This window comes from Sturnus vulgaris, chromosome 7 (genome assembly GCF_052056855.1).
Source record: "Sturnus vulgaris isolate bStuVul1 chromosome 7, bStuVul1.hap1, whole genome shotgun sequence".
In the NCBI taxonomy this organism is placed as follows: Eukaryota; Metazoa; Chordata; class Aves; order Passeriformes; family Sturnidae; genus Sturnus; species Sturnus vulgaris.
This window is the reverse complement of record NC_142249.1, coordinates 41,150,445-41,165,002: the sequence shown is the minus strand read 5'-3', so window position 1 is coordinate 41,165,002 and position 14,558 is coordinate 41,150,445.

Sequence of the window (14,558 nt, the reverse complement as noted above, 5' to 3'; positions counted from 1 at the left end):
ATCACAGCCAGGGCTTGGTGCTCAGCAAGAGAGGGGTTAAATGGGGTTATTGACATTGTTCTCCCAGCCCCACAGCTCACACTTTCCTTTCAGATCTTGATTTTTCTGCTAAATGTCTGAATTCCAGCCCGTGGTGCTGGGGTGGAGATGTGGGGGGTCCAGAGCAGCACAGGGTTGGGATTTAGGGTCCCTTTGACCCCAAACCACTCTGGTGTCCCATGACTGTGACCAATCACTCAGCAGGGTCCCCACAGGGCAGGAGCAGAGCAGGGGAGCTCTGCTGAGTGAGGAGACGTCCCAACTTGAGGCGAATTTGCCGAAAGAAAGGAGAGAACAGAAATCTGTTGGTGTTCAGAGCGTGCAGTTGTGCTGATATTGCTCCAGCCGAGCTCACAGAGCTTTCTGCTCCCGTTTTAATTTGCAGTTTCCAGGGGAGAAGCGGTGAAAAACACGAAGTGTGAAATGTGGATTGCTGCCCAGAGGCAGGGCAGGAGCGGCCGAGATCCCCGCGGGATCCAGTGAGTTCCTCCCTCCAGGGCTGCCCCAGGTTTGATTCCTTTTACCCCCCTCCACCCCCCAGCCCCTTTTTCCTTCCCTGCAAAGTCACTTTCAGGGCTGTGCCGGGTGGAATTTGGAGGTGTTTATTATTCTCCTGCCCGGCTCTCTCCAGATGTTTAGCTACAGGGTAGCTCAGCTGCAGCATCTGTGCCTTGTCTGGGGATCTCAGTCCCTGCCACGAGCCCCCAACTCACAGGGAGCGTTTGCATTTCAGTTCAGCCGACTTCAGAGCACTCCTAAGATTTATTCCTGCCTTTCAAATTAACTTCCAGATCCTCTGCTGATGGCAATGGCTGAGCCTCTCCTGGGCAAGCTCAGCTTGCATGGGAAGGGATTGGATCAGGGCAGAGAAAGGGGCTTTGTCTCAGCCCAGCTAAGTTTGGCCTCTGGGGTGGTTCAGTGAAGGAAAACAGTTCTTTACTTTACAGAACAAAGTTTTTTTTATTATTTCTATTTCCCCCCCTAGAATTATCACAAAATCCATCTTGGTGAATTTAAGAGATTACCATGCTTTTAGTATTTTAATTGAAAAAAAAAAAGCTATTCAGAATTTTAGGGTTTTTTTAAATATGCTTATTTTGTTAAGATGTTGGTTTTAGTTGATACATTTATTTTCAGTCTAGCAGAGTGACAGAGGAAGTCAGTAATTTTTCCCTGATAAAAACGACATTGACACAATCACTTACCACAGTCCCAGCTGCTCTCTGCACCCTCACGGTCACACCTGGGATGTTTCGAGGAATTCCTGCCTCCCTACTCCCTCCAAAGCTCTGGATACAATAAATATCATTATTCAGATATTTGGAAGATGGGTTCTGATGAAAGGGCACCGTGGTGCTGAACATTCCCCAAACCTTTCCTAGAATATCTCCAATAAATTAAAGTTCCTGCTCCATAAATATTTGGTATGAAAGCAGGTGGTCTGGAGAGTAGAGAACTCAGGGAATGATTTCCTGTGGATGCTTTGGATACCTGGATCCCCCTGGGAACACACGAGGCCCTTCCCTGGGAACCTGGGAAATTATTTCAAATCTTTTCCCTGCCCAGCTCTGGGATAATTCTGTCCTCCACACCTGTGCTGGGCTCTTGGGGCTTCCCTGGCACCCTAAGACCATCCCAAAGCCATTCCAAAGCCAACCCAAAACCATCCCAATCCCATCCCAAACCATCCCAATGCCAATCCCACCCCAATCCCATCCCAATCCCATCCCAACTAACACATCCTTAAATCCTGGGAGAAACTCCCTCGTGGATTCCCCAGTCGTGCCCCATTTCTCCACATCTCTGCACAATCCTCCTCTTTCCTTTGCTCTTTTCTCTGGCATCAGCAGCCCCTGAGCTGACCCATCCTGGGAATCCAAATTTTTTATTTTTTTTCCCCCCAATCCTCTTTTTCCTCCTCCAGCCCCAGTGGAGCTGCAGCAGGGAATGGGAGCCCCTTTTCCCCTGCAAAGGCAGGGAGCCCTTTCCAGCCTCTCCTAACTAGGTATCAATACCTGCCTTTCACCAACAGGAGGAATTAGACTCGGTAGCATTTTGCTATTTGAATGACCTACTCAGTGGAATTACAGCAGCAAACTAATCCTTTAGGAGAGATGGCTCTATCAATCTTGGGATTTTTCTAATGTGGAAGCTACTCAATTGCATCTCAGAAATCAGGGAGGTAATTACTCATGCAGACAGCACAAAATGAAAAAAAAAAAAAGGCAAGTTCTGCTGAGTATCCCTTTTAGAAGAAGCAGTGGAACAAGGAAAACAGGCTCTATAATCAGTCAAATTCTTCCACTAATTTTTCAGGTGTTGAAGGCTATAGTGAGGATACATGCCATGAAAGTTAACAAAGCAAAGTGCCTTTAATAGAGAGTTTTACAAGAGAAAAATGCCTCTTATTAGGCAAAGCTACTATTTTAGATGTAGTTCCCCGTGTTACAACTTCATTGTTTAAAGCAGACGTGTTGGGAGATGAATGCATTCCCAGATGCCTCGGGAGGCTGCGGTGACAACTGCCAGCTGTCCCCTGCCAGCCCCCGGGGCAAGTGCTGGCCCTGCCTGGCACTGCCAGCCCTGGAGCAGCCCCCGAACAGGGCTGGGGTCACCTCCAGTGCCAGGGACACAGAGGGGGCCTGGGGAGAAATAGAAACCCCGAAATCATGCTGAAAAGAAAAATCTGGATATTTGGATCCTTTGGATCCTGATGCATCACTGGCTGTGAAATGTTCTTGCCTGGCTCCTCCTGCAGCAGAGGCTGGGGGCTCTGTTCAGTGAGAAACTTCTCATTAAGGGAAACTTTTCAGTGCAATATCTGACATGAGCCCCACGAAACTGGAGTGTCAGGGAGGAATGGACCACATCCTCCAACAGGACCCCAAAAACCAGAAAAAAAATCTTGAGATTTCTTTCTTTTGCTCTGATGTGGCTTTGGGCTCCTCCACCCGGGGTAAGTCTTGTGCTGATCTTGCCCGTGGTGTCAGGGACTTTGGGATGCTGAAGGGAAATCGTGAATTCATGGAATGGTTTGGGTTGGGAAAGCTCTGTAAGACCTTGAGTCCGACCCAGCCCTGCCAAAGCCACCACTAGCCCGTGTCCCCAAGGTCACACACACAGCTTTTAATCCCTCCAGGGATTTTAAACCCCTCCAGCCCTGCCCTGTGCCAGCTCTTCCTGAGCTCGCAGGACTGAAGGGTCAGTGGCCTCAGCTTTATTTTTGTCCCCTGCCCCAGTGAGCAGCACATTTCCCTTGGTCTTCCTCCTGGAAGTGATAAAAACACATCAGAACCACGGAGCTGTTCCACACAGCCAGTGCTGAGCCTTCCCGGCAAGGTGTAAAATGTGCTTTTAGTGTCAGCCTTTAAACACCAAGAAAGGATCAAACCAATCCTCAGGTGAGGTTTTAACAAAATTCCTGTGTAAAACCAGGGGGTGGCCATGGACTTGTGGTGGTGTCAGGGTCAGAGGCTCCTTCAAAAACCCCTGGGGGGAGGAGGGAATTCTTATTTCGGTTTTGAGGGCGGGGGGAGGCAGCGGGGCTGCTCTCGGCAGCGCTCTCAGCCGGATTAAAAACCCGAGGGATGGTTTGGAAGGAAGGTGAGGGCACGGAGGTGTCTCAGACACGCCCCAGCAGATGCCAGAGCAGGGCTGCAGGGATGCTCCGTGCCCAGCCTGAGGATTCCTGTGACACACACATTTATAGAGCTGGGAAATTCCAGCTTGGGAATTGTCTCCAGGCCTGGATTTCTCCTGACTCTCAGCTCCATTCCCAGGCTGACAAGCTGACTGCAGCTTCAGTTAGGGAGGAGTCTCCCAGGGTGAGAACACGGTGACAAACAGAGTGGAATTCATCACCAACATTAACCCCTGGTGTCTTTCCCGTGGGACACATCCTGAGGTGCTGTCCCAAGGATGTTTTTCCCAATTGTCCAATGAGCTCCTGTCCTGTCCTGGCTGCACTGACACACTTTAAATACAAATTGTCCATACAATAAATTGGCCCAAAAAAACCCCAAAGAGCTTCGTGGGTGTTGCTGTCCCTGCTCTCTCTTTGCAGCTCAGTGACCACACATTCCTGCTCTGCCTGGCCCAGCTCAGCCTGCTCCCCTCACTGGGGCCTCCTTTGGAGTGAGGATATTTGGAGATCACTGATTAAGCAGAAATAAAGAACAGCGAGTCCCTCAGTTCCCCAAGACTGCTTGACTTCAGCAGAGCCCTGCCAACGTCCCCTGCTCCACGTGCAGCTGGGGCAGGGAGCAGCAGAGCACACAAATCCCTGCAGCTGTGCCCAGGTCACTCCATCCGTGGAAGCTCAGCTCGGTACCAGCAGGGGTTTGGGGCTGTCCTGTCACACCCCAGCTCCCCATCCTTCTTTTCCTTGAAGCAAACCCAGGCATGGCCCTGGGGGCTCTCCCTGCTGTGCCCTGGCTGTTCCTGGGCTGATCCTGGCGTTTTGCTGTCAGGGAATGATTCAATGTCCACAAAGCACCTTGAGCTCTGCAGGGGAGACACCCTGCGAGTGCCCAGCCCTGCTTTTATCCCGGGTTTTGGGGGCAGAGTGGGAATGTTGGACCCAGCGATGGGAGCAGCCTGGTCTGGCTTTAGTGGGATCTGAGCACCCCGGAATTTGTGGGGTATCCAGGATTTGTATCCATTTGCAGCATTCCTCTAAGTGCTCAGACTGAGCACACATTTGCCAAGACTTTGATAGAAGCAAAAGGTTTTTATTTTTAAATATTTTAAGGAAATAACCCTTTTCCCAGGCTTTGTCAAACATTTGCCAAATTAGATGGAAATATTCCCCCTGCAGCCTTTACAGATGTTAGTGAATAATTGTCACCACTCCTGTTGGCATGTTGGCAAAATAATGATATTGTTTTATCTAAATGCATATTTATCTGATAAAGACAATTAGCAGAGAAGACAGATCACCCCTCTCAAGGTGTACATTTATTTCCATGCAGACACAATATTTTCTGTGTTTATAGGAGTACGTGTGTGTGCTGTAATGTATCTGTTTGGGTTTTATTAATAAAGGTTTTCCATTTTTACAGGTTTAACTTGCATAACATCACACATCTTCCTCCAAAGCCAATGCATTAATTGCTACAAAAGAACAGGAAAACACAAACGGCCTTTCAAGGGAATAATTTTCTAAAAGTCAGAATCTGCAAAGCTTATTTCTGATATCACGAGTGCAATGGAAATATTCACCAAGGCGAGGAACTCCCGTTCCAGGGCTGAAATCCTTGCTGCTCTTTTTGGAGCAGTCAGAGATTCATGTCTTCATTATAATGATCTACAGTGTATTGAGGGGACTGCTTAGAGTCAAATTAATCTGTAATCCTGTGTTTAGTCACAATTCCAGCATGATATCCCAGGAAAGGTGCACGCTTCCAGGGAGGCTCAGACTGGGGTAGCTCCCACACTGTGGGAGTTTTCCCATTCCCAGCACTGCCCTGTGCCCATCTTCACCCTGGAATTAATTTTATTTTGTGTTTTTCAAGCTCACAAAGCTGTGAATATTTCTTTCAGCCATCCTGAGAGGAGGTACCAGAAGCTTCCATGGCCCCTTTCCCCAGCCAGGCCACGGGCACACGGGTGTTTGCTGCTGGCCAGGAGCCTCCTGCCTGTCCTGGCCACCCCCAGGAGGGCTGGGCTCTGAAAACACCCCCAGGGCCACCAACACAAACATCCCCCAGTGCTGGGGAGCTCCAGGAGCAGCAGGAGCCCTGAACCAGCCATCAAAACTCCTGTCCCCAAAATCAAAGCCCCTGGACCCCAGAGCAGCCCAGGCCAGTGTTGCTGTTATGACACAGAGAGAGAAACAGAGACACTCCCAGCCCTGACTTTGATGATTTAAGCAGGACAAGAACCACTTTATTTACATTTCATGTCAATTTATAGAATTCCCACAATGACCGTGGGTTGGACAGTGAGGGTAAAACTTCCTGACCCCATAGGTCCCATCACCAGCCCATCAATCCTCTCTTCCTCCAAAGAGGAATGCAAAACATTCATTGTTTAGAAGAAGGAGTGTGAGAAAGTGTAAAAAGAATCTATCAACAATCAGAAGGCATCAGGCCAGCGTGGCCTGCCCTGCAGGAGGCTTCCAAAGCAGCTTCAGGTGCCAGGGAAGGCTCCAAGCACAGCTCTGGGATCAGAGCAGACCCACCAGGACCTCACAGCCTGGAAATTGGGTGAGGCTCGTGTTCTCCAGAGCTCACACCCCTGCCCGTGCTCCCCTGGAGCAGGTGTGTCTCACCTGTGTCAGAATTCAAACCAATCCCACAGATCTTCCTCTCTGAGCAGCTCCATCATTTGTTTTTTTTTTCTGTGGCACTGTCCTGAACGTTTCCCATCAGGTTAATTTGCAGAGAAGAGAACCCAGCTGACCTTGCCTCAGCCTGGCAGTGCTGTGCCAGCCCTGGATCCCAGCAGAGTCACTTTGCATTTACTTTTCCTCCCTCTCTGGGTCCGTGGCACGCAGTGCCCATCCGATAACATCTTCCCAGTTACTTCTCCCCTAAAGAAAAGTTTTTATTTATGGCTGTGCCTGCCTCTCCCAGCTGCCCTTTAGCCCATGTCAATCCATTTTATGTTACATTTCTGTCCATTCCACTTCCTCTGCCTCCCCAGACCTCAATCTGTGCTCAGGGACCTTAATCCCTGATGTGGAACTTGGTCAGGCGCTGCCTGGGAGCAGCAGCAATCCCATGTCCTTCCCCACACGGATTCTGGGCTTTGCTTCCCAAAAATTCCAAGGAGATCTGGACCCAGGAGCCTCCTGCAGCCCCTCCAAGCACACCTGATCTCCGTGGGGAGGTTCCAGCCCACACAAATCGCCATGGCCTGCTGCAGAGGGGCTGGCTGCAGTAAATAAATGGCATTTACAGCCCACAGAACAGCTCAGCTCACAGGGATTTTCGGGAGGAACTCGCTGCTCTCCCTGTTTGACCGAGTGGGGAAGGGGTGATTGTGATGCTGCCTCAAATCTGCAACACAAAAATGACAGCAAAGGCTGGTGCCAGGTCAGGAGCTGTTTCCAGACATGTTACCAGGCACCAAATCTGCTAAAAACACCATTGGGCAAATATTTCATTTCATAATTCCCATTTCCCTTGGTCCACCTCGTTCCTCCCTCTCTGTGGTTTCCTGAGGAAACACAAAGATACAAATTTTATCCAGGGAGGGTGGGGGGTCTTTGAGTGAGGAATATGTGCAGGGGGATTTGCTTCGTGCTTTCCAGTGCTATTAAATGCACACCAAGTGTTATTTTCTTGAAGTGTGTTTGTAGGGAAAAGTTAAATTGAGGGCAGGAAAAGTTGTGGATCGGCTGTATGTATTTTTAAAAAATATCAGATTTAATTTGCTTAGGAAGTAAATGTTATCACATTTGTGAGGAGGAGCACTTGATGTTTGTGGCACACTGTTAGTTCTGTCCCTGCTCAAGGCTTGGGAAGTCTCTTAATCGTCCTTAAAAATCAGTATTTATGAAATAGGTGATGTTTATCAGCTGGGGTGAGGGGGCTTTGCAGCCTCTGCAGGGGACGTGTCTGGGAAGGACCGAGTGTCTCAGTGCCTGCATTTTCCTGCCAGCAATTCCTGGGATTTAAAACAAACCAACCCAAAACAACATTGAATAAAACCACAATAAAGGAACCTTTTACTGCACTGACTCCATCACACCCTGCTCCTTCCCACGGGCCTGGCTGAACAAAGGGGAAACTGAGGAGCTGCAATTCCCAGAGCCAGCCAGGGAGCACTGGGCTGGAGAGGGGCCAAGGGGAGCCTTCCCCATGATTCACCTCTGTTCCCCATTCCATCCATCATCCATCCATCATCCATCCATCCATCATCCATCCATCCATCATCCATCATCCATCATCCATCCATCATCCATCATCCATCCATCATCCATCCATCATCCATCCATCATCCATCATCCATCCATCATCCATCCATCATCCATCCATCCATCATCCATCCATCATCCATCCATCATCTATCCATCATCCATCATCCATCCATCATCCATCATCCATCCATCATCCATCATCCATCCATCATCCATCATCCATCCATCATCCATCATCCATCCATCATCCATCCATCCATCATCCATCATCCATCCATCATCCATCATCCATCATCCATCATCCATCATCCATCATCCATCATCCATCCATCATCCATCCATCCATCCATCCATCATCCATCCATCCATCCATCCATCCATCATCCATCATCCATCCATCATCCATCATCCATCCATCCATCCATCCATCATCCATCCATCCATCCATCCATCATCCATCCATCATCCATCATCCATCATCCATCCATCCATCCATCCATCATCCATCCATCATCCATCATCCATCATCCATCCATCATCCATCCATCATCCATCCATCATCCATCCATCCATCCATCATCCATCCATCCATCCATCATCCATCATCCATCATCCATCATCCATCATCCATCCATCATCCATCATCCATCCATCATCCATCCATCCATCATCCATCATCCATCATCCATCATCCATCATCCATCATCCATCATCCATCCATCATCCATCATCCATCATCCATCATCCATCATCCATCATCCATCCATCATCCATCATCCATCCATCATCCATCCATCATCCATCATCCATCCATCCATCCATCATCCATCATCCATCATCCATCATCCATCCATCATCCATCATCCATCCATCATCCATCCATCCATCCATCATCCATCCATCATCCATCCATCCATCCATCCATCCATCATCCATCCATCCATCCATCCATCCATCATCCATCATCCATCCATCATCCATCCATCATCCATCATCCATCATCCATCATCCATCATCCATCCATCCATCATCCATCATCCATCATCCATCCATCATCCATCCATCCATCATCCATCATCCATCCATCATCCATCATCCATCCATCATCCATCATCCATCCATCATCCATCATCCATCATCCATCATCCATCATCCATCATCCATCCATCATCCATCCATCCATCATCCATCATCCATCCATCATCCATCATCCATCATCCATCCATCATCCATCATCCATCATCCATCCATCATCCATCCATCATCCATCCATCATCCATCATCCATCATCCATCATCCATCATCCATCCATCATCCATCATCCATCCATCATCCATCATCCATCATCCATCCATCCATCATCCATCCATCCATCATCCATCCATCATCCATCCATCATCCATCCATCATCCATCATCCATCATCCATCATCCATCATCCATCATCCATCATCCATCATCCATCCATCCATCATCCATCCATCATCCATCCATCATCCATCATCCATCCATCATCCATCATCCATCCATCATCCATCCATCATCCATCCATCATCCATCCATCATCCATCCATCATCCATCATCCATCATCCATCATCCATCATCCATCCATCCATCCATCATCCATCCATCCATCCCTATCTCCTTTTTCCCCATTCCTGCCCCTGTTCCCCCATTCCATCCATCCCCAGTTCCTTTCCTCCATTCCATCCATCCATCCCCAGCTCCCTTCTCTCCTCAGCTCCAGTCCCTCCCTCCATCCGAGGTCCTGCTCATCCCCAGGGAATGGATTCAGCCCATGGCCATGTGTGGCCTGTTGCCACTGGAATGTCCCCTCTGTCCTTCTGGGAGCATTGGGATTGTTTTGTTCCCATCCCTGGGTACCCAGAGCTGCCAGGGCTGTGCCAGGGTCTGGTTCCTGTCTCTCCTCCTGTGGGACAGCAAGGAAAAGGCAGAAGGGATTTTGTCCCTCTCCCTGTCCTCTGTGTGTGGGAAATGTCTCTTCCTTCCAAATCCTCCCCAAACCTTCCCCAGACACTGGGGAGGGCTGAGGCCTGGAGAAAGGAAGGATCCAGGGAGAGCTGGGAATGTTCCCCTGGAGAAGGGAAGGATCCAGGGAGAGCTTCCAGCACATTCCAGGGCCTGAAGGGGCTCCAGGAGAGCTGGAGAGGGACTGGGGACAAGGGATGGAGGGACAGGACACAGGGAATGGCTCCCAGTGCCAGAGGGCAGGGATGGATGGGATACTGGGAGTTGGGATATTGGGATAGTGGGATATTGGGATAGTGGGATATTGGGATAGTGGGATATTGGGAATTGGGATATTGGGAATTGGGATAAATTCCTCCCTGGAGGGTGGGGACGCTCTTTTATCTTCTCATCATTATCAGCAATGAGTCTTTTTTAAACGCTTTTTTTTCCTATTTAATTAATTTTGCCGAGTTAGCCCCAATTTTTGTGCACTGCCTTCAGTAAACTGCTAATTCCAGTGATACACGGGGTAATTTCCCCTGATGTAACTTTAATACTGTGTCATCCCCAATAATACAGCACAAAAAGGGAATAGCTGATTAATATCCCACAGATTAATAAGAATTCTCCTGCTTCCCTGAAGCTGCTGCTGATCCAGGCAGCCCAGTGCTCCCGTTTTAACACACCTGCAGCCCCTGCTCATTTCTAGACACCTGGATTTTATTGTTTAGATTATAAACACACACAGAGACCCTGGCTCTATTGAACCAAAATGAGCTGAAGCTGGGAAAACTTTAAAAAAGTAATTATTAATAGATTTAAAATAGAATGTAGTTATATATAATATATAATATATAATATATAATATATAATATATAATATATAATATATAATATATAATATATAATATATAATATATAATATATAATATATAATATATAATATATAATATATAATATATAATATATAATATATAATATATAATATATAATATATAATATATAATATATAACATATAATATATAACATATAGTATATAACATATAGTATATAATATATTCTATATTCTATATGTTCTATATTCTATATTGCATATTGTATATTCTATATTCTATATTCTATATTCTATATTCTATATTCTATATTGGTATAATAGATTTAATATATATATTATATATATTATATCCCTATATAATAATATATTTCATAGGGATATAATGTATTTAAATAGAATATATTTAAAATATTAATATTATTAAAAATAATAGGTTTTGATTTCACTGGTATCCACAGCTATTTAAAAATAGAATTTTAAAAGGGGTAAGAAAAAAAAAAAGCCATTTTCCTGCAGTATTTGCCTGTGCCACTCTTGCTCAGTTTGGATTTAATTCAAGCAGAGCCCCAGCCTGTCTCTTCCCCCGTTCCTGTTTTATTAGAGAAGATGCTCGCCTGCATTAGCCACTTATTAGATAAATACAGGAAAACTGCTTGTCATTTATGGGTTTATCCATTATCATCTCGCCCATCCGATAGAGTAGCCTGATTTCAAAGTGACAGCTGGCGGAACCTCTTCTTGATACATGCTAATCCAGTTTTTATTATGGAAAAATTGCCTGCGCTTCCAGGGAGTGAAAGGCAGATCCCAGCCGCGACTGCCGAGGGCGGGACCTTGTGATCCCGGCTCGAGCAGCCTGGAAATGATCCAGGATCTGCCAGGGAACCGGGCTGGGCTGGGCTGGGCTGGGATGGACTGGGATGGGATGGGATGGGATGGGATGGGCTGGGATGGACTGGGATGGGCTGGGATGGGATCACTGGGATGGGATACAGGGATGGGATACAGGGATACAGGGATACAGGGATACAGGGATACAGAGATACAGGGATACAGGGATACAGGGATGGGCTGGGCAGCTCCTGCTGCTGCTCCGGCCTGGGGGAGACCCCTGGGGAACAGGGCTGCACATCTGGAAGGTTTTGGGGTGAAGGGGGCAGGGCTGCACATCTGGAAGGTTTTGGGGTGAAGGGGGCAGGGCTGCACATCTGGAAGGTTTTGGGGAGATGGGGGCACTGGAAGGTTACAGAGGGGCAGATGCTCCCTGGTCTTTTCTTCTTCCTCTTTTCTTCTTTTCCTCTTTTCCTTCCTCTCCTGCCTCTTCTTTCATGGGAGTGATGATGATGATGGTGGTGGAGGAAGAGAGACAGAGAGCTCTCACTCCAATAAACAAATTCTTATTTACAAATTACCCAATGAGCTAAAAACACGAGCAAAAAACCCACAGTGAGCTAAAACCGTGAGCTAAATCTGAAGAATTTCTTCTAAATCCATTAAAATTCTGGTTCTATAATATGAAAGTTTATATATAATTTGCACACAGAACCTATCTGTTCTAGCTGAAAAATGTAGGCAATATTCTTACTAGGTTTTATTATGTCTAAAACGATATTTTGGAGCTCTGACTGAGACTTGTTTTTGAGACTTGTTTTCTACACTGATACCCAGGACTATGATTTTGAGCTCTCACTGAAACTTGTTAAGACTTTTTTCTGCACTGTAAACAAGGGCTTTTACTTTTTAAAGCACTTAAAACAGATTCTTACTTAAACTTATTTACCTACCTAAAACTTAAGCTTACACCTCTATTCCATGTACGAGTGCCTTATATATTTTAATCCATCCAAAGGTTTTAATTCAAACCCTGCACTTTGATCTCTCTCTGAGGAGCTCAGAGAAGCCTCTGCTTTTCACAGTGCCCCTGTGCCCTGGAATTTTTGGGAGCAGTGTGTCCGCGGTGCCTGGGGGGGATGTGGGGCAGGATCCTGCAGCTTCTCCTCGCTGAGCCTCCCTGGGATCCAGGCAGGGCTGGGATGGAAAATTCCCGAGAAATTCCGTGCAAACCTCAGAACCTCGGGGGAAGGACGATGAGGGGACGAGCTTTAAACCAGGAGACAAAAATGACACCAAAACCTTTGGGGTCACCCCAAACCCCGGGAGCCCCTTCTCCCCAAAATCCCACCCAGGGCATGGAGTGCAGAGGAGCAGCTCCTTGGAGCTGCCTCTCCTGGATGGCAGCTGGCAAGAGCAGCTGGCTGTTCCAATTAATAATTTATCACTAAATTTATTAAAAGTCGCTAGATAACAGAATCTTGGTTAATTGAGGGAATAATGGATGTTCCAAGGATTTCCTTTGACTTTATCAGATCTCACTCTCCCCAACATACGTGTCCAACCCCTGATTTAAGTCGAACACCCTGGTTTAAATTTTGAATTAGAGAAGAATTAGCACTGTGTCATCCAGGCTTGACTTGCTTTCTGAAGCTTAAATAAAAACTTATCAAAGCAGGGAGTCTGGGGAGGTTAAGTGCCCCTGCATGTACAGACCCTTAAAGATACTTTTCTTAGAGACACTGAAAGGAAAGAAAAAAACATCTCAAGTGGAGCCATATTAAAAAAAAAAAAAAAAAAAAAAAAAAAAAAGCAAAAGGAGGAAGAAATAAAAAAACCCTCTATTGTTTTGACTTTGTACAGAATGTTTGCTTTGCTGTCAATATGCTTGGCATGAGCTCTGATTTGACTGAACTCAGCTGGGTTTGAGGCAGAGCATCAGGAATTTGTGTGCCTGGCTGCAAACTGCATTTTGAGACACTCAGCAGTAAAACTGGATCTTGATTATGGAAGTAATGGTGAAGGAAATAGGGCAGCAGGGAGGAGCCTGGGTTTTGTCAGAGCTGGACTGGTGAGTCCCCAAAAAGTCAGGTATTGGTGTGACCTGTGTGAAGTTGTGTTCTCCTCTCAGTACAGCCCATCCTGGAGTTTAAACAATTCCTTTGGTGAGGATTCCTGACCTTCCCCCAGCTCCTGGAGCTGGAATTCCACATTTCATGGTGACTTTGCTGAGGAAATCAGTTTTCAATCGTGTCCAGTGGGGAGGGAAGATGCAAACAAAGGTGTGCCAGAACAGAACAGAGCCCCAGAGTGGTTTGGGGTGGAAGGCTCTAAATCCCATCCCATCCCATCCCATCCCATCCCATCCCATCCCATCCCATCCCATCCCATCCCATCCCATCCCATCCCATCCCATCCCATCCCACCCCTTTCCACCATCCCAGGCTGCTCCAAGCCTGCCCAGCCTGGCCTGGGACAATTCCAGGGATGGGGCAGCCACACTTTTATATTCACAGGAAAAATAAACACGGAAAAATTGGTGCCTGCACAATTGATGCTTGTTCAGTGTTCCAGAAATGGCTGTTCTGCTGTGGGGGGGAGAAATGGGGGCTCCTCCCCTTCACCCCTCTCCTCTCCCATTTCCAATCCATCCCAGCATTGCCAGGCACTCATCATTTCCTGGGAACAGGTTGGTCCAGATGGAAAAGTTCAAACCACGAGCAGGAGAACAAACCTGACTCTGGGAAGGCAGTGAGTTGTTGGCTTTGGTGAGCTCATGGTCATTATTTTATCAAGAAATGAAGTGGCAGCCACAGGTCTGGCTCTGGGTGCCTGGGAAGGAAATGCTTTGGGCTCCAGAGAGAAATGGGGCTGTGCATGGACACCCAAATTATGGGATCTGTTTGTGTCCCCATGTTTGTGGCACCCAAATTATGGGATCTGTTTGTGTCCCCATGTTCATGGAACCCAAATTATGGGATCTGTTTGTGTCCCCATGTCTATGGGACCCAAATTATG